The sequence below is a fragment of the Dipteris shenzhenensis genome, chromosome 16 (genome assembly GCF_047967505.1).
Source record: "Dipteris shenzhenensis isolate YYH24624 ecotype China chromosome 16, Dip_SZ_1.0, whole genome shotgun sequence".
Taxonomy (NCBI): domain Eukaryota; kingdom Viridiplantae; phylum Streptophyta; class Polypodiopsida; order Gleicheniales; family Dipteridaceae; genus Dipteris; species Dipteris shenzhenensis.
The window spans coordinates 47,509,175-47,522,950 of record NC_141611.1 but is presented as its reverse complement, the minus strand read 5'-3'; positions in this window follow the sequence as shown (position 1 = coordinate 47,522,950).

The window sequence follows — 13,776 nt, the reverse complement described above, 5'->3', positions numbered from 1 at the left end:
GAGAAGCCACCATACCATAAGAACAATGGATCCTACAGCATCCGTTCAACCATAAGTTGCAAGATTGGAAGCATGGCAGTCATTCTCAAAGCACAATATTCCTCTATAGTCGGTGGGGTAGCCACTGTTATGGATAAAATTGTCTAAGAAAAAAAAGGCATTAATATGTATGTGTGTTTGTATATGTGGCAATAGTATAATAAAATATGGTGTCCATAGGGCCCAAGGTTGAGGTGGCAGGGCATGACCATGTGCCACCCTTCCATGTAAGAGGACCCATAAGGTGTGTTGTACATAATCCATGATAGTAATATTATAAAATGTAAGGTGGCATGGCTCCTCCATGTGCCACCCCTCCACCTAGGCTGCATTTAGTGAGATATGGCTCAAAGTCCATGGGAGAAGCAATATAAAATAGGTGGAGATGGATATTATATTGAGTTATTCCCTCCATATGGGATAGGCCGATGTGGGGGAGGTATAGAAGGTCCAAGAGAGCAAGTTAAATAATGGGGGAAAGTAGGATGAGGTGGCAAGATTCCTTGTGCCAAACCTCCACTTGTCCTCCTAGAGGTTTGAACATATTATAAAATTGGAAAGAGACCAAGGGAGTATCATAGACTTGAGATATGGGGCTTGATTTATGTGGAAAATTGAGGCAAAGGGTTGTCGCACACAATTGAGAGTGCGTAACCGCCTAGCCCACATGGGAGACTTTTCCACACACACCATGCATGTGGGAGGATACATTAATGGGGAGAGACTCCCTCTTTTGGCTATAAAAGGAGGGGGCTATTCCTTGATGAGACACGCTCATTCTTGTAAAGCCACCTAGCTAGTATTTTGATATTTCCCTCTCATCCCTTCTTTCAAATAAAGTATCGTTCTCTTCCCTTGATGTCTCCATCTCTACATTCCTCCTCCTATCATGTACATGCTTCTCTTCCCCCTCTCCTTTTCCCCTTGTGTCATAGTCTCCCTCTTCCTTCCCTCCACTTCTAATTCCTTTTTCCCTCCTATGACAACCGTTCGCCCTCATGATCTCCTTTTCTCTATGGCCCTTGAGCGTCGCCATACTTAGCCTCTAGCCTCTGGTCTTTTCCGGCGAATAGTTTTGGTGTGGCTGCTGGGATACGAATCTCCACGGCTAGTGGCGAATCTTCTACTCGTACAGTCACATCTACAAAACTATACCATCTATGCTCTTTCTAAGCTACTGCGCGTGCATTCGATTCGTGCGTCTCCTGTGTTTGACCGTGCGACAGTTTTATGGGCTGCTGCAACTTCTGGTCACAGATAGTTTTCTCATTTCGCCCGTCTACTGCGTTCACTCGTACGATAGTCTTCTGGGCTGCTGCAACTTCTGGTTGCGGACAGTTTTCTGCATTCACCTGCGCAACAGTTCCGACAGTTCTCTGGACTGCTACGACTTCTGGTCGCGGACAGTTTTCTGAGCCCCTGCAAAACTGTAACAGCAGATCCTGCGCCCCCCTCTCTCTTCTCTTCTTCTCTCTCGTGCCCCCCTCTCTCTTCTCTTTCTCTTTCTCTTCTCCTTCTCCTCTCCTCTCCTCTCTTTTTATTAAAGAGTAGGATTTGAACCCAAGACCTCCCCCTTCACAAAAGAAAGGCTTATCATTGGGCCAACAAGTTAGAAGTGGTAAAAATGTAATGATTTTTGTTCATATATTGAAATCGCGGGAACTGTAACTCTCTAACCGTAGGGAGTTTGCTCTTGCTGTAAAAAGCAAAAATACTTCATTTTATGTGCTCTATCCACATCTCCTGCTAGATCGCCGATTCAGAACTTCTCCAAGCTCACTTCACGGACGCACGCCACACGAGGAGGGTGGACATTTATGTCACTTCTCGACGCGTTTAAGGAATTGGTGCCTGGTCCTCTGCACCTTACAGCTACCAATGCACGAGATGTCTTCCTTGATCTTCATGTCGGCCTTCAACGGCTGATTGTCCAGTGCATTGTTGAAGGAGATGACGGGTGGAATGACACACCGTGGATGATTCATGGTGAAGAACTACTAGTACGCTAGGAAGATTTTGATTTTACTTCTACTCATTGTGCGGTGATCGAACTACTTGCTGCTTCAGAGGTAATTAAAACGGTGTCCTTCATCGAAGGGTGGGATGCTCCCCAAGCTTGGGGGGAAATTTGGCGCATCTGCTTGTTGATTCCTGTGGATAAGCTCGTCCTGAATGGTTTATTCACAATCTCACTACAAAGGTTTCTAGGCCTCGGCTATGGTTGGTAATGTTTCGACCAAGGAATCCATTTGTACCTAATCAACCTTTTGTGCCTCATTTCGAGCTTCAAGTTGTAATTCTTTTTGGTCTTAAGATAAACTATCAACAAAGGATTGCAAGTTTATTTGGTGCTGAACGTTTGGCTCAAGTGTTGAATTCTCCCCACCCTCTCCTCCTACCTATCTTGGACTACCGAGAAACTTGGGATGTCCGAATTTTAGTCTTGGTGTGATGACATCTTGGATTCTTCAATTTGATGGAGCTTACAAACCTTCGACCAAGGCGGCTGGCGTGGGTGTGAAGCTCACTTCACCGGGTGGTGAGGAGTATTGTTACAGCAAGTCTTCACCCGCAAGTACTTGCAATCAAGCTAAGTACTCGGTGTTGAGATATGGTGCCATGAGCACATAGATTAAAGGGCTAAGGTATGGTATAGGAAAGAATTAAAGTAGCCACCCTAGGATGTGGACTACATGATGTGGAGATGTGGATTGAGGATATCCACAAGGAGAGATGTGGATGAGAGGATCACACATGTGTTGACTATTCAAAGGGCACTCTCTATATAAGAGGCCTATCATGTATTGTTGAGAACACACTCACATTGCAATAGATATAGATTTGCTATCTCCCTCTCATGTCTTATTTAGTGTGCTTTGAGCCTCCTTAGTTCTTCTGCTGATCTTGTGTGCACTAGGCTTAGTGGCGATCATATATTGGAACTTTCTCATGGTATCAGAGCTTAGGTGCTCCACAAGCCTAGGTAGATTAGTGAGTGTTTTCTTTCCCATGCTTTGTGTATAGAGAAATAAAATTTGGCACACCCATAGTACCTTTAGGGAGAGTTCTTATGTGTGAAACTATGTCCATGGAAGACATTTCAAGATTGATGCTGCTGTGAAGAAGGTGCTGTTGCAAAAGGTGTTTTTACAAAGATGTTTCTCTACAAATGAAGACTTGTAGGTCTACATGCAAGCTCTGAATAGCCTCCTTCAATTGCCTCTTACCAAGGGAACTCTCCATCAAAGGCTCCAAAAGTCATACGAGGCTCTAACTCCATAGCCGGCCATAGCTACTTGTACCAGCAAGCCTCTGCATCAACATCCATCTCCAGAGCCAAACTCCTACGAGCAACCATCGCCTCAGCTCTTCCGCAGCCCACAAGTCTCCAGCCTCGACTCAAGCAACTAGTAGTACAACTGACAAATAGCCCATAGGTGGCTCCAAGGTGACTATTTCGGCGTAGTTTGCTGCACAGACGCGTAGCCTGCTGTTGAGCTCTGTGAATCAGCTTGTGTCTTCTTCTCCAAGGAACCGAGGCCACCTGCTTTTCCATGTGAAGGAACAAATTGCAACAGAGCGCACTTCCTCGCCCAGACAAGGACTAGTCAAACATGCTTTTGGAATGTCTCCTCCTCCTGGAAAGAAAGGCCAGGCATCGAATGCTGGAAGAAGAATTCGAAGGTTTGTGAGTCGCCATAGCCAGCCAACTCTCCTGCTCATCCCACGCTCCTGATCGGACGACCTCAAAGCCTCTCAAGCTGCATCTTTGCACAACGACCAATAGCCAGCGCCTTCAAGCAATGAGCTCCTCGGCCAACCATGAGCTCACGGAGTGCTTTCGTCTACGCCATAGCTCGACAAGCAGTGCCAACCTTGCAACGTGTCTCCAACAAGTTTCTCCAACCACTGCATCGACCAGCCAATCGACAGCTCTTCAACGACCAGCCTGCAACCGACAGCTCTTCAACAGAGCACCTCTGATGCATCTCAACAGCGAAGCATCCTTGAAGGCGACAAAGCTCTCCAGCGTCCCCTCCACGAACTCTGCGCAATGAGACCTCCCACGGCTCCTACGACAGCGGCTAGCGCTCGCACCTCCGTCACGACCTTCTCATCACGTCGCCGGCTGCAAGAAGCTTCAAAGCTTCCATTTCCTCATGTTCTAAGGTTTCTACAAGTGACACGTGGCAGCCAAAGGAGAAGACACGTGGCAGATAAGCCACTCAACTTAGGTCAAGATTGACCTTAGGTTAGCTCCATGGTTAGGTCAAAAGATAACCATAGTTAAAATTTGTAGCTTGGGTTAACTAAGCTGAGTTACAAGGTCACCACAGTGCCTTCTAAGCACACAGCCCCTTGCCAAGCACAGTTTGAAATTCAGCATATGAATCCCTGTGCCACATCATCAAAGACCCCCTTCTTCACAGAATCTTCGACAAGCCATAACTTGCAATCCAAGAAGAATTTGGACACGCTCCAAAAAGGAAAAGTGATCGTCTTTTCGAGCTCCACGCGCTTGTCATGTCAGAATCATTGTATGCAATTAGACACTGCCAATATTGAAAGAAATCAATTGGTAAGACCTTTGCAACAAATGGAAAAGCAAAGCATGTATGCAAACATCAATGTAAAAAGCAAGCCGAAAGCACAAGTGCATGAGATGACCATAGCACGCAGCATGGCATCCACACATAAAGCATCAAGGAACATGGCAGAACAAAGCATCATGCAGGAAGCTACACAAGGAAGAAGTTTGTAGATTGAAGAATCAGCAATTCAACTACGTGGAGTCATCATCAAGCCATGAGCAGAATGACAAAAATAACATGTATTGAAAAGCAAAAACCTTGCCAACCTTGCCTATATGTTGTAAATCAAACCTGACCACCTAAGAGTAGCTATGAAAGCACCCAGGGGAGGTATTGACATGTAAAATCCATACTTGACCACCTTAAGTAGCAATGTATGCACTAAGGGGAGGTGATGGAATGTAACTCACATCTGACCACCTTGCAGTAGCCAAAGAATCATGGCACCAAGGGGAGGTGTTGAGATATGGTGCCATGAGCACATAGATTAAAGGGCTAAGGTATGGTATAGGAAAGAATTAAAGTAGCCACCCTAGGATGTGGACTACATGATGTGGAGATGTGGATTGAGGATATCCACAAGGAGAGATGTGGATGAGAGGATCACACATGTGTTGACTATTCAAAGGGCACTCTCTATATAAGAGGCCTATCATGTATTGTTGAGAACACACTCACATTGCAATAGATATAGATTTGCTATCTCCCTCTCATGTCTTATTTAGTGTGCTTTGAGCCTCCTTAGTTCTTCTGCTGATCTTGTGTGCACTAGGCTTAGTGGCGATCATATATTGGAACTTTCTCACTCGGCGCTCATTTTTGGGCTACAAAAGGCACAAGAACATCATGCCAAGCAATTGGAGGTGCAAGGAGATTCTCAACTAGTGTGTGAACAAGTTAGTGGAAGGTGGAAGGTGCGGAGCAAAGGCTTGGTTCCACGACATCAACAAGCATTGGAACTTTGCAACCAATTTGAAGAGGTAAAAATTCAGCATATCCCTCGAGCTCAAAATCTTGTTGCTGATTTCTTGGCACGTGAAGCTTGTACTTCAATCACGCATGACGTGAGTGGAACCGCCACCCCAACAAAGCCGCAAGCCACGAAGGAGGGTGATCATTTGTAAGGAATGCAAAGGTTGTGGTCATCATGAAACTAAGTGTTGGGCATACTTGATACGAGTTCACCGACTTCGGAAGATCACCAGTGGTAGTCATCCCAAAGAAAAACAACAAGTGGTGGGTCTGCATCGACTATAAGAAGCTCAATGCTGCCACCAAGAGGGATCATCCTCTGCCCTTTCAAGACCTCATTCTTGAGAAGGTAAGTGGTCATGAGATGTATACTTTCTGTGATGGTTACTCTGGGTTTTATCAAATCAGAATTGCCGAGGAAGATGTGCTTAAAACCACATTTGCCACACCCTGGGGGACATTTGCATTCAAAGTAATGCCATTTGGCCTCACCAATGCTCCTGCTACCTTTCAAAGATTTATGCAGATGGTGTTTGCTCCTTATTTGGGGGATTTCTTGGAGGTGTTTTTAGATGATTTCTGTATATTCTCGTCATGTAAGGAGCACATCATGAAGGTTAGATTGGCCTTCCAAAGGGTCAATGATGCAAATGGCAGTCTCAACCCTGAGAAATGCACCATTGGAGCCACTCAAGGGAGGTTATTGGGACATGTTGTCTCATCCGAGGGCATCAAGCCTGACCACGAGAAGGTAGAAGCCATCCTCAAGCTCTCCCCACCTACAACCAAATGTCAGGTACGCTCATTTGTCAATCTAGCAGGATACTATCGCCGCTTCATTGATCAATATGCTGCTTTGACACGACCCATGACTATGCTATTAAAAGATGGGGTTGATTTCTCTTGGGATGAGGATTGTGATCATGGGTTTGCACAAATCAAGAATGCTCTGGCTTCAGAACCCATTCTACGCAATCCAGACTGGTCAAAGACCTTCTATATCAATCCTGGGTCTGGTGAGCATACTCTGGCAGTTATTCTTCTCCAGCAAGGGGAGGATCGGTTCATGTATCCCGTTCGATTTGCTTCTCGACAATTGCTCGACACTGAGCGACGCTATTCAGAGGCCGACAAGCATGCCTTGTCTTTGGTGTTTTGCATTGAGAAATTTAAGCATTATGTGGCTGGAAAGTCCTTCTTTATACTCACAGGCACTGGTCTTGCAAAGCAGGTTCTTCAATCACCAAATCCCATGGGCCGGTTAGCCAAATGGTTGGCAGTTCTACAAGAATATGATTTTTCTTTCAAAATTGTAAAAGGGGGTTGTTCCAACTTGAAGAATGCTTTGATTGATTTAGAGGAGTGCCTTGATGTAACCCTTGTAGCAGCCATAGAAGTTGGGGATCCATGGTATGGTGGTATCTACAAGTTTTTGACCGCTTTCTCCTTTCCTTCAGAAAGTACTAGCTATGAGAGAAAGAAGATCCGCAGAGATAGTAGGCGCTACACCCTCCTTGATGGGGTGTTGTACCGTCAAGGCATGGATGGGGTACTAAGACGGGCCATTGATGCAGATGAAGTGCCTAAGGTATTGAAGCATTATCATGATGGATTTTGTGGAGGCCACTATGCCAGTGACTATACAGCTAAGAAGATTTTACATGCTGGATACTATTGGCCGACCTTGTTCAAGGATGTCACTTTGTATTGCAAAACCTGTGAACCATGTCAATTCTTTGGTAGGAAGGATTTGCGTCCCAGGCAACATCACCCAGTGATGTCCATCCATCGTTTCAGAAGTGGGGAATAGATTTTGTTGGCCCCTTGCCCATGACTGCCCGCAAAAAGAAGTATCTTTTGGTAGCCACTCAGTATGTCACTAAGTGGGCTGAAGCTATCGCCCTCCCTGCTACAAATGGCAAGGCAGTTTCAAATTTCATATTTGAACGTATCTGCACAAGGTTTGGGACACCCATGGAGATAGTATCTGACCATGGGAGTCCATTCTTAAATGAAGCAGTGGAGTTACTCATGGATCGCATGGGTATTGATCATCACACTTCTAGCATCTATTATCCAGCATCCATGGGTCAAACAGAGCGAACCAATGGCCTCCTTTGTAAAACCATGGGAAAAATGGCCGCAGGGAACAGGAGCCAATGGGATCAGAAGGTCACTGAAGCAGTGTGGGCTTACAACATCACTCATAAAACTTCTACAGGTCACACTCCTTTTGAGTTGGTGTATGGTACTGAAGCAGTTTTACCACTAGAGATAGATATTCCGGCCTTGAGATTGGCACAGGATCAGAGGATGACAGAAGATGAACATGTAGAGGCCAGATTGATACAACTTGAGAAGTTAGATGAAACCCGACGCCTTGCACTATACCAAACAGAGATCCAAAAGAATCGACAAAAGGCCCGCTTGGATGCTAAGATTCGCAAAGGATGGGAAAGACACTTTGCTGAGGGGGATGTTGTGCTATGCTTTGATAACAGATTGGACCACCAAATGAATAAGAAGTTTCTACCACTGTGGACTGGTCCATACAAAGTCATCAAGGAACATAGCAATGGGTCTGTACAAGTTCAGGAACTGCATGAACCATATGGCAAGAAGGTGATCAACAAGCGTTACCTCCAGCCTTTCTTTGTGCGTGATGGACCCAGGCATGGAAATGCTATGCATTCCCTGCCTGGGGGGGGGAACTGTTATGGATAAAGTTGTCTAAGAAAAAAAAGGCATTAATATGTATGTGTGTTTGTATATGTGGCAATAGTATAATAAAATATGGTGTGCATAGGGCCCAAGGTTGAGGTGGCAGGGCATGACCATGTGCCACCCTTCCATGTAAGAGGACCCATACGGTGTGTTGTACATAATCCATGATAGTAATATTATAAAATGTAAGGTGGCATGGCTCCTCCATGTGCCACCCCTCCACCTAGGCTGCATTTAGTGAGATATGGCTCAAAGTCCATGGAAGAAGCAATATAAAATAGGTGGAGATGGATATTATATTAAGTTATTCCCTCCATATGGGATAGGCCCATGTGGGGGAGGTATAGAAGGTCCAAGAGAGCAAGTTAAATAATGGGGGAAAGTAGGATGAGGTGGCAAGATTCCTTGTGCCAACCCTCCACTTGTCCTCCTAGAGGTTTGAACATATTATAAATTTATTGGAAAGAGACCAAGGGAGTATCATAGACTTGAGATATGGGGCTTGATTTATGTGGAAAATTGAGGCAAAGGGTTGTCGCACACAATTGAGAGTGCGTAACCGCCTAGCCCACATGGGAGACTTTTCCACACACACCATGCATGTGAGAGGATACATTAATGGGGAGAGACTCCCTCTTTTGGCTATAAAAGGAGGGGGCTATTCCTTGATGAGACACGCTCATTCTTGTAAAGCCACCTAGCTAGTATTTTGATATTTCCCTCTCATCCCTTCTTTCAAATAAAGTATGGTTCTCTTCCCTTGATGTCTCCATCTCTACATTCCTCCTCCTATCATGTACATGCTTCTCTTCCCCCTCTCCTTTTCCCCTTGTGTCATAGTCTCCCTCTTCCTTCCCTCCACTTCTAATTCCTTTTTCCCTCCTATGACAACCGTTCGCCCTCATGATCTCCTTTTCTCTATGGCCCTTGAGCGTCGCCATACTTAGCCTCTAGCCTCTGGTCGCGATTTCTTTTCCGGCGAATACCACCAACCACACCTTGGCTTTCCAATGTTTAGAATATCTCTTATTAAACATGAATAAAGAAGGTATTTGTGTAGAAAGAGCGCTCGTCTGATTCAATTTTAGCCATCAGATTCTGTTTAGTGGCCCAAAGCTCCAATATTGTGGATGCTCAACTTGGTTGAAAATATTGAAGATTACCATAATTGTCAAATCCAAGAGAGTAACTGCTGCCTGTGACCTAATCAGTGGTCTTCTCACATGAGAGGTGAGCATTGCGTTGGATTTGAAATGATTGTTCTCACAGGAGGGTGTTGCCAAAGTTCTTCCATTATGAAATTCTCGTGCACTCACTACACCCTATTGGAAAGTTGGGATTAATTGGCCATGCCATATACATGGAATTCAAAAGCTCCAAGTTGCCACCTAAGATGCTAAAGAAAAAGAATGATCGAAGATGAAATTTTCAAGCATGATGCAAGTTGAGGAAATTGTAAGTTGCCTTCTTTTGGTTCGAATCATATGGGACTTGGATAAATTGAAATCTTTTCTATTAAGTTACTTTTAAAGAATAGTATAAAGAAAACATAAATAAAGTGGGGTATTTTTCATAGCTCGAAAAGGTATTTTGATTGGTGGAATAGCCCTTAAAACTCAATCTCAATAAATTTTCCAAATGTAATAATTTTCTCTAATGGAATTATCTATAATATATTAAGGATGCTAATCAGTTAGGACCATGGAATGAATATGGTCCCTTGGATTTATATGGATGAATGTAACCCGTCCAATGCAAATCAGTTGGAAGATCATCCACCTCAGCTCACAAGCACACCCATTGGGTTTTCTACAAACAAGGAAGTTATGTTCTCTACAAACAGAGGAAAGTTGACTCGTCCATCTCCTCTCACAAGCATACTGATTAGGTTTATAGAAACATAGACTTTGATTGGGTTAATATTCTGGTCTATGATGAAAGAGATGCAAAAGAAAGAGGTAGGGATGACAGAGATGCAAAATAGAGAGGCAGGGTTGATCATAGCAACAGGGGGAGAGCTAGGGATAGATCATGAGAAGAAAGCATGTTGAAGTCCGAAAGAAACTGGATACATAATGCTCCTCTTAGCTTCGATGAATGCTAAGGATTGTTGCACTTGCCTCTCTCCAAATCGTTGCTTTCTTTCTCGTATGTCAATTTTCTCACCTCTCCAGACTTTCAACTCAAACTTCCCTCTAGTATCTTCGATTCAATCTTCATCCTTCTTGGGTTTCTCTAGGGATTCTGCATAGGACCCAGTAGTCTCATCGACAGTATCCTTTGGAGCAGTGCCACTAGCCCATCCAAGCATTCCAACCTCTTCATGAGCTGAAGAACAAGGGCAATCAAATTTTACAGTAATTGTCTTGCCCCACGAGGAGAAATTCATACATTCAACATTGTCTAATTTCAACCTAAGGGTGATCCCAACGGTTTTCTTGCCTAGAAAAAAAGGAAACGGAAGTTAATAGAAACGGAATCACAAACTGTGGAAACATGGTTGTGGCCCTTGAAGGTTTCCTCATTCAATAGACAATGTGAGAAACACTTGTGGGAAGCCTTCTCCCATCTGCATTCCCAAAGTTGGAGATGGTCTAATCAAGAAATCCCCAACACCTTCCAAAATAGGTCATGGCTAGCCACACCTTGCAAATTGCAATCATGGACCCTAACTTGCATGTTCTCTGAATCTCTGATCCTCCACTTTTGGTGAACACTACTGTGATGCCAAAAATTGATATTTTTTATTTGGCATTGATATTGTTTTTCTCTATGTTTGATAAGAGTTTGAGTATCAAGTGATAGCCTAGTGGCTCTCACTTATTTCTATTTTCTAAGATATTGTATGGGATTGAGAGGATAAGTGGAATGGATCATTGTAAATACCATGTGTATGAATGATAAATACCTTGGTATGGGGTGAGAGTTATTTGTGTATGGGATATTATGGGGTTTTTAGAAAATAGGAAGAGTGAGTCATATAAAGAGGTGGTCTCATGTCCATGTGTTCCAATAATATAAGAGAGGCCACATGCCAAGCATGTGAAAGGCATGTGGAGGAGTGTGAAGTCAAGAGGAATCCTTCTAGAATTCCGATGTGGAATAAGGAGGATGTGGACATATGGAAAAGAGAGTGTCCCTATGGGCTCCATGTGAGGAGACTCTTTGCAAGTCTAGCGAGTCTTTGTATTGTCCTGTTTCTCTGATAGCGGATACCAACTTCTCAACCGACCTGCTCATCATGACATATTTAAAAAACTTAGTGTGTCTATTACATAAGGTACATAATATAGAAGTAAAAACAGATTAATAGAATACTTACGTTTGCACTGAGCCATGAAAGCCTACAATTGAGTTGACAAACCAACAATAGTTGTCTTCAAGGTCCCAAACCACCAGACTCTAATGTTCCCTACACGAATAATTAAGAACCATTATTATTTAACACAATATTGCCAGTATAAGATGAAAATAAAGGTTGCCATGATACTTACATCTCGTGATATGCCATAAATAGGACTCGCACGCCATGTAAATATAAACGTTGTAACCATTTACAAACATTGGCTATCGTCTTTCTGCTATCGTTAAGTATAGGAGAAAGGAGGGAATCCAACATATACACACAGTTTTGTATGGCTCTACAAAATCGTGAGATAACTATATTGCACCAACAAATAAATGAAAATTAAACACCTATTTCATTAATTCTGGACTTTTTGTGTTGTTTTTGGACGAAGCCAAAAAATCCTTCCCAAATGAAAACTTTACTTTGTGAAAATATCCTTCCCAAATCAAAATTTTACTTTCTGAAAATATTCTTCCTAAATCAAAAGTTCACTTTGTGGCACTATCATATTCACATAAAAATATTGTTTTTTCAATCTATACTTTTGCACCAACATGCAAGAATTTGAAATAATCCTATATTAGAAATTCTAGCTATATCTAAGTTATTTGTTAATTTAATTATTTTTAATATTTTTCCTTGACGTTTTTCCTTGACGTGATAAATTTATAAATCCATGAAAGGAGACTTAAATATTTCATGAAAATAACATTGTCACTCGCAATATGCACAAAATTTTTAAAACTTTTAATAAATAGAAAAAAGACATGATGCCATAAGACCCAAGTTTTGTATTGAACCAAAGAGGTATAATAGCAATTATAGCTATTATTATATGATTACATTGAGAGACGTTGCTCTCAGCTAGAATCTTTATATCCAAAATGATATAGATTGAACATATGTTTACAATTTAAATTGTTGCTCTTAAAGAGCCTCAATTCGTGCCATCTGCATAATTTGACTCCCCATTGTCTTATTGCTCAATGTCATGACAGTCCCTTGCCAGGTGCCATCTGCATAATTTGACTCCCACTTGTCTTTCCAAGCCTTGCCCCTTGGGTGCATTGACTCCCCATTGTCTTATTGCTCAATGCGATAGTCCCTTGCCAGGTGCCATCTGCATTAACTCCCTATTGTCTTGCCAAGCCTTGACCCTTGGGTGACATCTAGTGCAAAATACAGGTGCCATCTGCATTAACTCCCACAAGTTGTCTTGCCAAAGCCTTGCCCCTTGGGTGCATTGACTCCCCATTGTCTTATTGCTCAATGTGATAGTCCCTTGCCAGGTGCCATCTACATTAACTCCCTATTGTCTTGGCAAGCCTTGAACCTTGGGTGACATCCAGTGCATATTTTGACTCTCATTTGACATAGGAGGTGATGACTCTTATTATAATTGTCTTGGATTGGCTTCTTGCCTAGTACCCAAATAAAATCCTTCAATGGACTTCAATACAAAGCTTTAATCATGGACATTCTTCTTTTGCGCTATCTCCTTCTACTTCCTCCATGGCGAGCATCCTTAAAAATTCGTGTATATGCAAAATAGTTTGTTGTGGTATTTTTATTTTTCCTTCTACCTCATATCCCATGCGCTTCTTTGATTTCTTTGCCCTTGAATGCTAAGACACTATGATTGTCTCTGTCGAAACTTGAGAGACCGCTTCATCATTTGGGACCCACTCCTTCATTATACAATTAGTATACAATGTGTTGTTATCCATATTCTCCTTCCTACCCTTTGGCTCATACCATACGGCTGTAAATGTTGTAGCTCTCCCTTGGTCATCTCTTTACACATCAACTACTTTTGCAACCCAAAACTTCACATTCTCATATTCATCATCCGATGGCCGAACCACAACAAAACAATCGACCTCTATATCTACTTGTGGCATAAACTCTCTCTTCTTCGGTCCACAATATGGACATGGGAGTAATGATACAAATTCATTTTCAAAGACTGGAGCTGGGCGCAAATCGTTATGAACATTTGGCCAAAACATATTGCATTCTTCCTTGACATCCTTTGAGCCTCGCATTCTCTCAAGGTCCTTTATTAAATTTCGTGTCTTGTTAATTACAGTGGTAGTGTGT